The 13,086-nt window shown below is 40.5% G+C and overlaps 1 protein-coding gene across 4 annotated transcripts in view; it reads left to right on the top strand.

The window, feature by feature from the left end:
• The window catches only part of sema3ab (sema domain, immunoglobulin domain (Ig), short basic domain, secreted, (semaphorin) 3Ab), a 58,184-nt gene that overhangs the window by 20,545 nt on the left and 24,553 nt on the right, over positions 1-13,086 (top strand). The gene's annotated exons all lie outside the window — the stretch shown is intronic.

Genomic DNA, 13,086 nt, shown 5'->3' on the forward strand with positions numbered 1-13,086 from the left:
CTCTCTCTCTCTGTCTCTCTCTCTAGGAAAAGCGGGTGAGTGAAATCCTCCTTGTGGTTGGACTTCTGTTCTGAATTAAAGTAAGCCTATATGTCAGTGAAGGACAAAGCCTTATTAAATTAACGTAAGCGATTATTCGCATTTGCTAAAGTCGCTCCAAGGCACAGAATTTGACACACACAAACACACACCAATATCCTAATTAGCTAAATGAGTCATTCATTTTAGCGTGGAGTTATTAAGATAAAGTTAATGAATGTACGACTAATTAAGACATGATGAATGATGATGATCGACATGTCTGTTTTACTCATTAACACAATATCTTTTGCTTTTCTGTTATCACTCTTATCTGCTTTTACTGCATAATGGCGCCTGGCTGTACTAAATTAAAGTGTCATCCAACGGTTTATGTGAAAGATTTATATTAGCGGGGACTTTGAGGGAGCTTACGTGGTACTTTCATACAGATCATCGTCCCTATTTCTATTCAGTAACAATGTATTACAGGCCTGCACAAAAATTGTTTTTAGAGTTTTAGCAGAGCATGAGGTACAAGCTGCACTCTACAGTCTGGACTGTATACAGTTTGAACTGCTGTTGCCAGAACACAACATAGAGGTTTGAGGGTCTTTGAATTCCCACTAAAGAAAGATGCACCTGAACCAGCTTGTGCTCAGCCGACCAACACACTATAGCTTGCTAACTGCTGTTGAGGTGAAGCAACGTCACACCAAAGGAAGGTTAGTGGTGGGCCATTAAGGCCAGCTAAGCCTTCTCTACTGGCCAAAACAGAATCACAAAGTTATAACTATTTCATAATTTGATTTTGCTTTACAAATACACTTTTCATTTTTACATTTTTCCCAATTAGCTTGGACAAGTCCTGTTTTCCTCTGTTGCCCTGCTTCCAGCCTGCGGCATTGCTTCAGTTTTTAACCAATCAGATTTCACCTCTATGTCTCTATGGAAGAAGAGAGGCCCGAGGCCTTGTAGCTGTAGCTGATTAAAGTACATGGGGACATTGTCCTGATTGTCAGTCTTCAACCAATCAGATCTTTAGTTTGACACGCTGTGCGTATTCTCTGACATTCCAGTGCCTGCGAGGTGGCCAGGAAGTACGTCAGCATTAACATGCGCTGTGATTGCTCAGTGGGTCAGCGTGACCATAAACATGGGCTGTGATTGGTTAGTGGGCCAGAGTAACTTTAGTCAACAGAAAGCTACCAAGCTGCTAGCTGAACTCAGTAGGAGTAAGAAGAGTTCAGGCTGAAACAAACCGATTTCTCATAGAGGGTTACGGTGGGTGCCACGCGGGGTGAGAAAATGCACGGCCATCCACTGGGTTTGATATCAACATTTAGATAGGGAAGTTGACTATTTCCACTCCATAAGCAAGATGGGTAAAGCTAGGTTGTGTATGTTAAATTATTTTTTGGAGATAGTTGGACAAAGGTAAGAGTTTGATACAGCTAATGCTGCAGTTTCATTAGTTTCATTAATAAACATTTCACTGTATATACTGATAACTCCAAATGACTTACATTGTTGCTTGGTGGGATCGGAGTGCAACCTGATTTTCCCTTAGAGACAGTAGTAAATAGCCAATGACTTGCTTGCTCGACAGCTAGATAAACATGTTCTTATTAAACCTGAATTAATTCACTTTCTTAATTTAGTATTTTATTATAGCGCTCAAATTTGGTGCAATTTGGAAACGAAAAACATTCAATATAAATACAATTTGAACAGACAAGAAAACTGAGCAGCAGCGGGGGAGGGGCCTCAGGGCTCTGCAGACTTGACTGGAGTCAACGATGAGCGGTTCTCGAAAACTCAATCAGCTCTCTTGTTGGCCGTGCAATCACCATGCTCTGAATGGGAAAATGCACCGAACGTTCACTTCCCATGACAAAGCTGCAAGAAGCAATACCCGAGGCCAAGCAGTTGTCTTGCTCCGAATGGCCATGCACTCTGAACCGCCACTCCTCGAAGGGACACTGCACCAGACTGAAATGGAAGGAGTTTTCTTCTTTATGTATGTTTCTCGGTCCTTCCAGTGTTTTGACAACCATTCACCCGATTGACTTTAACACTTAGCGAGTTTATTGTTGAGGATGTAAGGAAGTGCAATGTCCAGTGTAAAGTTGTTTGGATGAGTGGCTCTTGAGAAAGTACTGGGGGCCAAGTAATCGGCCAAATGGGCCCTGCACTTACACACTAATTTGACAATACATTGACTTGGTCAATGAAGAAAATGCAAACATAAATGACGTATTTTGAATTTTTTCGCAGTACCTGAAAAACCAGCAGTGTGACCGGTTGAGCGCAGTGACCTGTTGAATATGACATGGTTCAATGATAATATGTATTGACCTGTTTGACAGAGTATCAATACCATAATTAAGTAAGCATTGTAAACAATAGAACATGAGTGGTGTTATATTTCCCTCTATCTTGTTTAGAAAGGAAATGTGACTTTGCAGAGTAAAGTGTTATCATGACGTAGATGTCCTAAAGTGAGTTTTGAGAAGATCTTCTAAATGTGCATTTAATTCCTGCTCCTCCCCCTCATACTGCTGACCTTCCTACCGATGGAGTGGAGGGTGAAGGGGTGAGGCTGGGTTATGATAAGCTTGTCTGTGCAAGCATGAGTGACAGCAGTCAAAAGGTCACGAACGTCTCCAAAAGCTCTGTAATACTTCAAAAAGGAACAAGAATAGAAACCTCATGTGAAGGTTGTTGCATGAAGACATATTACAATTCATAGATATACATCATCAATAGGCTTGTTAGAGTTTGTTTATAATTTTGTTTATGTTTTGTGGTGTAATATCATAATATGGTCTTATGTGACCCACAAACTGTTCTTTTGAGATAATACAGTTGAGCCATTTCTTCTAATTTACTGCTCACCCAACACATTGCAATATATTATGCAGCAGCACCATGGCAGCCCACATATCAGCGAGAGAGGGAGCCAGGCATGGTAATACACTGCCGAGGGTTTGGTTAATTACTCAATTTAACAATGTAGCTAACATTGTGTTCTCAATTATGCTTTGTTGCATATTCAGAGTGGTGCAGTTCACTGTGTCCTTTTTCCACTCAATTTGATTGTTTTAAACAAACAAGCCGAAATATCCAGAGGTACGAGGTTTGGCACTGTGCTACTTTGTAATGCATCTCCGAAAGAAGGCATATCATTCACAACGCCACGAAGAGACTGCTGTGTTTTGTATGAAGAGCTTATTCACGGATGGCTTTATAGGTACAGTGTGTTGTAGAAACTTGAAACAGTGAACACTATACAGAACTAGATTAGAAAAGTAAGCCCTCATTAGCAACCGTTTAAACTCATGTTTACAACAATCAGAGTGGGCATGTTCAATGGATCCGCCATAATGATGAAAACAAAATGATCCATTTGGACGGATACATTAAGGATGCAGAACACTGTGGTATGATTGGAGATGGCAGTTTTGGCACTGTAACCCTTTTTGATCACGGGCAGTGGGGCAGAGCCATCGAACATCGAGGCCAACGGGTCACAGGCAGAAAAACAATAACTGTACATGTGTCGGAATGGTTTTCTTAGGCTCTTTGTTTGTTTTTGTTTGCAATCAGCAGCATCACCAGAATGTGTCTGCTGACTGTAACGGTGGTTGCCTTCATCTCCGTTCACCTGTGGGTCACTTAAGATTATATACATCAATGGGCGCTGTGGTGAGGCCAACAAGCACAAGAACATGAGGCTTGGAGGAGGATGAGATAAAGGGATTAGGGAAAGGAAGGGTGGATAAAGGAGATTTCGGACTCGGAGAGCAGTAACAGCGTTGTGTTTGATGCATTGGCAGAGACTGGTGCCTGACTAATGTGGCGTGATACACTGGGTACTGAAAGCCGGGCCAAGGGTTCCTTCCTGGGCATGAGTTTCTGGGTTGGAGCTTCTGCTTAATTGGACAGCTGGACTATTTTTCCTCACATATTTTCACAAAAGAAGATGCTGTAAACTTCTTTTCTGCTCTCTAATGATTCATACACTCCTCTTCGCTCTTCCCCAGGTTTGCTTGCACAATATTGGCATTACTTCAATTTAGAGTTCTCGCTATCAGAGCTGTGATCAGAGATTGAAAGATGGATATGAGTTGTTTCTCTCTACCTTTCAGGTAACAGCCTTTCTCACTCAACCATGACAAGCTCTGCAGTTATTGATACTTTAGTTAAGGGGGTCTTACAATAATACCCTTTTCCTTTCTGCAGGTTGGAGGGCTTCGTTCTACCTAAATTAGAGCAGAAACTCTTGGTATTCAGTGAGTGCCCTGTATTAACTTACAGGAATGCAGGCGTTCTACTTAGAAGTGAAACTAAACACACAATCCTTTCTTGAAGACTTGTTTGTGTCTGTGGGGCACTCATTTTGATGAATACTTTTTATTCAACATGTAATTTGATCTGTTAAAAACATGTTTATAATAATTGTTTGCATCAATGAAATATTAGGGTCAGTGTAGGGCTCTGACTGTGGTGATGTACAAACGGTGCAAGACATAATCTTAATTGGTACTTGGCACAAGTTTATTTATGAGCCGGATGTTAAAATTCTTGTTAAGTTTATAGCTGCACCTGGCACACTGCAGCAGACGTTAAAGCATGTTTGTCTAAAGAAAATACCTGTGAGGGAAAACAAGGGAAATTTAGAAGGACAGAGGTGGAATGAAGGGTGGAGTTGTTAGTCTAACATGAGAGAAAAATGCCAAAAATATACATTCTGAAGAAACATTTTTCTTTGAAAATGTGGGTGGGAATGTGTCATGGTAAATTTAAAGTCAACACCTGGACTGAATGGGCAGGATGAAAGACATGTTGTGTCACGTTTCTGCTACGCGTCCAGCAATAAGCCAAAATTAGGTGCAATTTCCTCTCGACTAATGAGTGTGGAATTGGTGCTGTTTTATTAACCTCCCCTGGGCTTCAGAATAGTGAGCTTCTAGCTGGAGCTACAGAAAGCTTTAAGTTATCTGGATGAGTAAAGACAAACACATTCAAAACAGGGACAAAGAAGTGTGGACAAGAAAGGGTGGAGCCACAGAAGACATTAGCCAGAGGTTATTTTCTGTTGGTTCTGTTATCTGGAAGGAATCATAACCTCATTAAGAGTCTTTGGTCTCTTAATGAACTGAAAAAGATGCTTTGCACTTCTTGTAATGTTAAGAGCACAGAGGGAGCCATCAGGCCATGTAGTAGGCCAATAATAAACCCACTCTAAGATTGTTTTTGCATGGTGATGGATGTTCACCTACACTGTAGGTGAACATCAATATTTACAAGGTTTTAGGAAAGATACTAGTCTGTAGGGACTACAGACTATTATCTTTCCTAAAATACTAAAGTAATCCTGGCATTTCTTTTCTCCATGTTCACACCTTTGCTTCTTTTTCTTCACTTTTGTTGTTGGCCATGTTTTGTCCTCCCTTTACGCTTTTCTCTTCTTTCATCTTTTGTGGCCCGTCGTGATGTAGAGTACAGATATTGTATTTAGTCAGCACGGAGCATTCGAAGGCTGACCAGGGATTATTGAGTTCATGTCAGAGTCAAGGTTCTGATTGAAGGTATAAATCTAGGTGTAAGGATGCAGCTCATGGATTCCTTCTGTTTGACCCCAGCTTAACACCAGAAGCCCTATTAAAAGAGATGCCTCAGATCAATCAAGCCCCTTCCTCCTCTAGACCCCCTTGCTATTGGCAAGGTCAGTTAATCCATTGGTAAATGTCAGAACATAATGTTTATAGGCTCAACTGACACTGTTGATGGGCACATTTAGGGGTCAGCTGCTGAAAGTGAGACAATTTGATTAAAATGCACAAAGGAGCATGACAAGGACATGTTAAGTCTTTGTGAATAACAGCTATCAATGCACTAGTGTTGTTGTCACTCTTCTCTGGTATTCATTTAGACAAATATATGTCAAAAAAAGTATCTGACTTTGACATGGGAGGTGAACATAGGTTAAAGCTTACCATGACCAAGCAGTTTACAGAGATGGAATACCAGAAACATAATAATTTAATCAAATTCAGAATGGCCTTTTGGATACTTTTGAAGAGAAAACACAAACAGATGTTGTTCTGCTTACTTGGAGGAGCTGTCAGAGCTTTTCTCACAGATCTAGCAGGATTATTTTAACAACTTCAGTTCTGTGCATGTATTGACTTCATTGATGAGAGATATTACTGCAGTTACAGGCTTAACGGATAGGCTTAACCTCTCACACAGGGACACAGGCTGGGTTAGCTGACCCCCTTCTTTTCTGATCAAAGACTCAGCAGGGATGTAAACCCAAGTCTCCACTATTGGTTTTTAATGAAGCCTGACCCCTGACCCCCAAAAAGCCCCAGCATTCCATGACAGTAGTCACTAAATTTGCCTGTCATGCTGTGTAAAATTACAGTCAGCGAGTCACATCTTTCTTCAGTGTGGCATGAAACCATCAGAACATACTGAATGTTAATTATTATTTCTGGACTTTGTATGAGTTGGCAGAGACGGGCTGGCAGGGGAAAGATCCCTCTGTCCCAAGAATAGTGTATCAGCAGGTTGGAACTTTCTGAAACTGCAGAGACAATAGCTCCTGTGTGTCTTGTGAACTACTTTGCCATTGGCACTACCTACGAGCGGAATTAAAAAAGAGGTGTGAGTAGGTCACATGTTTGCCTCGAATAAGTTATTGTTATGTCTACATCCAGAACGTATACCATTACATGCTGGGCTATGGTTTAGTGCTTTATGGTTCCCTCTACTCTTTCCCAACCTTTCCCCCCCTCACACCTCAAGCTATACAGAGATTACTGTGATAACCACCAGAAGTGTGACGGAGAGACAGAAAGTGAAGTGTATGGTCACGTCAATTCAGAGCATGAAGGGAGTGAACTGTGTGATGTCTAGACCGCTGTCCCGCCGCTGAGCTAGGTCAATAATCAACACCAGTGATGAGTTTCAGCGTGTCTGTCTCCACCGCACACACAAACACAGATACACAATGTTAACAGAAACAAACTGGTCTTTTTCTCTCATTTTACCCTCCTTCCCTTACCTGGAAAACGAGATTGCTCTGACACGTGGGCTTTGCAAACATTGGTGTTTTACTCTTAAGGTCTTTATTACTTTTGTATAGTAAATCTAAGAAGCTGCAACAATTTTACAAATCTTGTAAAATATATAATTTATGTGACAGATGCTGAATTTAATGCTGAAGTAAAACAAGCCCAAACACCATAAGTTATGAGAAACGTTTCCAGAAAGTGCAGACTGTGTTGTCGGGTTTGGTTGTGCAAGTCTTACTGGTGTCGCATTGCCTCTTGGCAGTACATTGTATATTTGTTGTAATTGTTCTATTTCTAATAAGATACAGAGCTTGCTTTAGTTTGATAAAATCAGATTTCAAAATATTTAAGAAAAAACATGCACGTCCAAACTGCGCCTGACTATTTTGTGGAGAGGATTTTTGTGTGCTGTGATGACGTGCAGATAATAATCAATAAGCCATTCAGCAAGAAGAACAGTTCACAGTTTCCAAACTTAGTTCATGAAAGAGTTTTTGGAAAAGTCAACAAGATCATAGCACAAGCGCGATGGTTTCTTTTAAAATGAGCAATAGCACTGATACTATTCTCCAGTTGATGCATTACAAATAGCTACGGCAGTAATGGCGTATGACTTAAGCTGCACTGTATATCTGGTTTGTATCTCCCAACCATAAAAGCTTAATTGGGACCCAAGCAGTTGAGAACAGGAGCTGATTTGCCACGATGACAGATGCCCTTTTGGACGGGGAACTGAATTGTTATCCATGCTTTCTTCAAAGCCCTGTAAAAGTAATTTCACAAAATAGTTGAAGTTAGTTTAATTATTTATACGTTGTAATTGTGTGAGTTTGATGTTGTATAGGGTTAGCTTCATCAAAGTCACAAAACACAAACAAACTGACCAATTGAGGCAGCAGTAGACGAGCAACCTCCTCGCAATGTTCCCTAAGGTTTTTTCCTCTTACAAGCATTCAAATAAAAATAACAAATCCAAAACTATTCCTTTTAAAGTGCTTTGAGGCGATATCCTGAAATGAATGCCCACTGATGAAATGTTGCGCTAAACTCCTGTTCCAGGGTCAATGTGCTGCAGCTGACCCTGCACTCTAACCTCCAAGAGGAAAGGCAAACAAAAAGTATCACATTACATTTTTTTGAATTAACACATTGTAGCTTGAAGGCTTTTCATGAAGTCACTAAAAGGTCTGCTCACAAATGTAATATTTGGTTCATATATCACCCACTCTACTCTGCTAGTTTGTACTGTTTTCCACATGGGGAAAATAAATCTTACTTTATACGGAAAAATGTCTTCAATGACTTGAGGACGTGTCTGCTGGGTCGATTTTAATTTTTCTGTGTGAGTTTAATTCATGAGTATAAGACCAAGCTAAGCAGCTGTCATAGCCCCTGTCCTTGTTCATGTTCTTTTAGTCTGGCTACATATGAGTCAGAGAGAGACGGTGTGTTTTCGTTGTTCCCTGTGGAGGTGAGAAGCAGGTAGCCTGAAGGTTGAAATATTGATGGATGATTATAAATTCATGTGGCTGGTGAAAGAGTGAAGCAGGTCGAAACAAACATTGTCGCGGTCTTTTAATCTTACCGGAAACGCCATCTGTGGAAAACTGGTTTCGTCCTCGAGACGAGTGATGTTGTGAATGATTTGAGCCTGCACTCTTGTTAATATATAGGTGAATGTGAGAATGCTGTGTGGCTATCCTTCAAATTGTGGTAGGCTTACAGAATGAATGTTGATATGAACTGGCTCTCAGTTTTGCTGTAGTGGACCCTGTGGTTGCCACAATGAGATTGTGGTGGCTTTGGTGTTGAAGACAACGCTCTGTTCCCAGTAATTTATTCATAACTGAGGTTTTTGCTGTATTTTTCATCTTTTTTTTCATTAAGAAAGAGTCAATCACTAATAGCATGTCTTTTATTCAGTCATTAACAGTGCACAACATACTCTGTCTATTCGTGCCATACTCTCATGAGTTTGCTTACATGGTTGGAGTGGAAAAGAGTTTTTCCACACTTTGTTTAATGCAGCGATGACAAATAAGCTCAAATATGATTTTGCCCTGGTCCAAAATAGGGCTCTAAATAGTATTATAAGTGTTCAGTAGTGGTCAGACGTAATGTGTTTTTCTTGTATATTGTCACCCAGATGCCCCTGGGGTAGGTTAGGATCCCAGCGGCTGCCACGATGAAGAAAGACCTTCACTCTTTCTTTCATACTGGGACCTGCCGGCTCACACAGCTGGCTTCCATTGCTGCATGTTTGTGTGTGTGTGTGTCTTGCATGAATGCCAATAATAACCAGAATGACAATACATCAGTCCTTTCATGAGAAGCAACACAATCCCTATGGTAGTGTGGCACATTGCGTCACTGCTTTGTATCCCATATTGTCTGGGGGCATTGGAATAATATGACATACAATGGTTTTTAAATTCTCTTGAAGTTGTTTTTCATCTCAGAGGAACTGAAGGTAGATTAAATACATAAATGCCTTGACATTATTTTTTCTAAAACTTTACAGGCTATTCCTTGATATTACTCTGGATAGTTTTTATTCATGCACTTTCTCCTGTTTTACTTGTATGCTGCCTGTTCCAATCACTCAATGCTGTGAAGCTAATCTTAACTACAGCCGGGTGGGTGGATGCAGGGGTGAACTATGCAAGCCATTATTGAAAAGGGTAGGTGGGCAGCAAATGTGGTTAATTTGCTTGTCTTTGGGCTTGTGGTTAATTTTGCTGAGCCAAATCCTCTCATTTAGGGGATTATGTTCCAAAGGCTTCTTGTGTGTAGGTGGAGGTCAAAGAGGATGAAATAGAGGAAAGGAGGAATGCGGACAGAGGAATAGAGAAAGTGAGAAATAGAGAAAGTAAAAAGAGATTTCAGTGTGGGGTATAGGTGTAGAGGGGTGGAGAGACACGGCAGCAGATGGGGATTAATGTATGTATCGGTGTGGCGTGGGGGGAGGTGATGCTCAGAGAGAGAGAGACAGAAGAGGGAAGCAGCTTGTGTGTGGAGAGATCTGAGAGTTGGGGGTGTACTTGTGTGGCCAGGAGGCGTGGTGCGGTGAGGAGAGTTTTGTTTAAGGAGAGTTGAGTGAACTCTGATGGGGGGCTCCAGCTTTCAATGGCTATTGACAGATCCATTGCCACTTCTACTCCACAGGCCTGATCTGCCCCACTTCCGAACACACCATACCTCTCAGCAAGTTAAAGAAGCCCCCACACCCCCCATCTCTAGCGGCACTTCCACATATAAGTTGATGTATTCTGAGATGGTCAGGGTACTCTGGGCCCTCGGTCTTAGTGAATAAAATAGTTTAGACCATGGGGATGAATTAGTGCTTCAGAAAGTCCTTTGTGTCCTGTAAACACACAACTCCCTTTGGGTTCTATAAACCCACACATAGTCAAGGATGTATCCCCTTTTATATTGGACCAACATTATTCAGTAGATGTTTAAACCATAGCTATGCTGAGAGGTAAGAGGCAAAGGAAGTATTCAAACATTTTACAAGACTGTACGACATGTTGGAATCTGCAAAGTAACACACAGAAGACTTGTCTCCTGCCATTTAGAGATAACTACAAAGTTGAGGGTTGATTAGATTGGATTAGGTTATATAAAATGATTTAAGTTATTTTGAACATATAAAAAAAAGAAAGAAAGTAAAAGAGAAATACCCCTATACACACAGCAAACTCTCAACAACCAATGTTCAACATGAATATCCCAACTCTCCGCCTCAATGTGTTTTCACCATACACACTGTATATAACAGAAATGAAAGATTAAAAAAAAATAATGGTTAAAATTATATATATATATATATAAATATATATATATATATATATAAATAAAATAAACACCTGCATGTCCTAATAAAGAGAGCCGGGCTAGAGAAAAGTTAGGGGAAGTGCATGGAATAGATGAGGACATGTGAATTGAAAGTTCAGTGGGGTTCAGTAGAGAAGAGGGGACCACTTGAGTTGGAAGCTCTGAATACCTCCCTATGTCAGGAACGGGGACATTCTCACCACTGTCTTTTTTTTTCTCTTTGAAAAAAAGAAAGTCGGCCAGAGGGATTTACTGCCAATTTTCAAGTCTGCGTACGCATTCTGTTATAAGAATCAAACAATAAAAGTGGCAGTACTTCAAGATCTTACTAATGTGACATAAAATAAGAAGAAGAATAAACAATAAGCTATAGCTTCTGTTTTCCACTTAAACATCAAATGTATGAAAACACTTTGCAGTTATCAACATGGAGACTATGACCCTGAGAAGAGTGGAGTAACATTCTCAAGGGCCTATTCATTCCTAATTCACCTCCAACAATCGCTCCGTCTGGCCTCAGTTATGGCAGATTGTGTTACACGATCCCTGGAATAATGAACTGGTACGTCAACACTGCCAATGCCACATAGCAAAGAAAAGGATCTGTCCGTTCCAGCCCCTAATCCAGTCTGTTTAGGAAGCAGAGACTGTGGCGTGACACTTGTTCCTCCACTCACTGGAACCTCCAAGCGCCAGCTCACATTAGCATAACGGTGAGGCCCATCCACTCACTACAGGATTAGTTCAGCTCTCCTCCCACTGTCTGATGGCTCTTTATCCAGATGGATACAGCCTGTTAGAGGTCCACACCATTGGCACTAAAGTCATTATCATTCACCACGAGAAGGAATCAGCTCACTGAGGGTCTGCTGTTTGGAGTGAGATTGACATCTCATTTGGGATGGTTTCAGAGAAAAGACAGGGAACTCCCCTTCAGACTATGATGGAGTGGCCCATAAATGCCAAATCAATCTGCATTTAAAGGACTATTTATTATTGTTACTCTGGTTTGGTAATGTTTTTTGGAACACTGTATTTAGATAAAATGTGGATTACGTTTGTTGGTCACACAAGTTTCTTTTTACCTGATTTGTCCGTGGAGAAATGTATTGTAGTGAATAGTGATTTGTGAATTACGTAAGAGAATGGGGATAAAGTTCTTTTGCTCAGTTCTTTGAAATTTGAGATTTGTTACACTTTGACCCATAAAACAGACTGTTTAGCTTGAAAATGAAGTTAAGCTTGAAAGTAACCTCAAGGAACTGCTGTGTTCTCCCATGTGATTGTTGTCACTTTGGTGATGTCATCACCAGAGAGATGGACCTGACAAGGTGTATTTGTCTGTTGTCCAGATAGTTCCATATCATGAGCTACTGTACTGTAATGTCAACTTCACCGCTAATCCATCAGACTCAGGCAAAATAGATTGCTGATGTTTCACATCGCAAAGGAGCCAGTTAAATAGCATGCAGTTGGTGGAGTCTCTTGGCACTCCCACTGTCTGGCTTCTTCAACCAGCAGAGAATAACATTATCTAATATGTAATGGAATCACTGATATTCTTTACTGTTCCAGTTTTTACTGGAAACTAAAAGTATATGACTTTTAACAAAGCAGAACACTGACTCTTCTGAATGTATACTGCAATACATTTGAGCCCAAGTGAAATTATAAATTATGTAAAACGTATTTTATGATAAGGTTTTCTCGGAAATACATCATTATGAATGGAAAGGGGAAAAAATAAAAAGATTTGAATACAGAAAATAACAGATGTGGTTTACTTGTAGCATGGATTTATTTGATACAGATTCAGTATACGTGGAGACTCGGACTCATGTGTTTCTATTGTTGTGTCTTGGTTTTGTTAATTGTTGGTAAAAGTTGAGAAATATATACTATATTGAGTCTCATTCATACTGAGAACTGAATCGAAAATTGTTGAAGAATGCGTCTTCTAAGAATTGTTTGCTTTCCTGCTTTGCCCTAACCTTTCCTCTCCTATTACTTTAGCTTTCACTGTTTTCTTTTCTCTCATGCTTTCTGTGCTCCCTCTCACCCTCTCCCCCACCTACACTGCACTTTTTTCTTTCTCTCTCTCTCTCTCTCTCTCTCTCTCTCTCTCTCTCTCTCTCTCTCTCTCTCT

This window comes from Clinocottus analis, unplaced genomic scaffold (assembly GCF_023055335.1).
Source record: "Clinocottus analis isolate CAN_PGR_092001 unplaced genomic scaffold, fCliAna1.0.p SCAF_6, whole genome shotgun sequence".
Lineage (NCBI taxonomy): Eukaryota > Metazoa > Chordata > Actinopteri > Perciformes > Cottidae > Clinocottus > Clinocottus analis.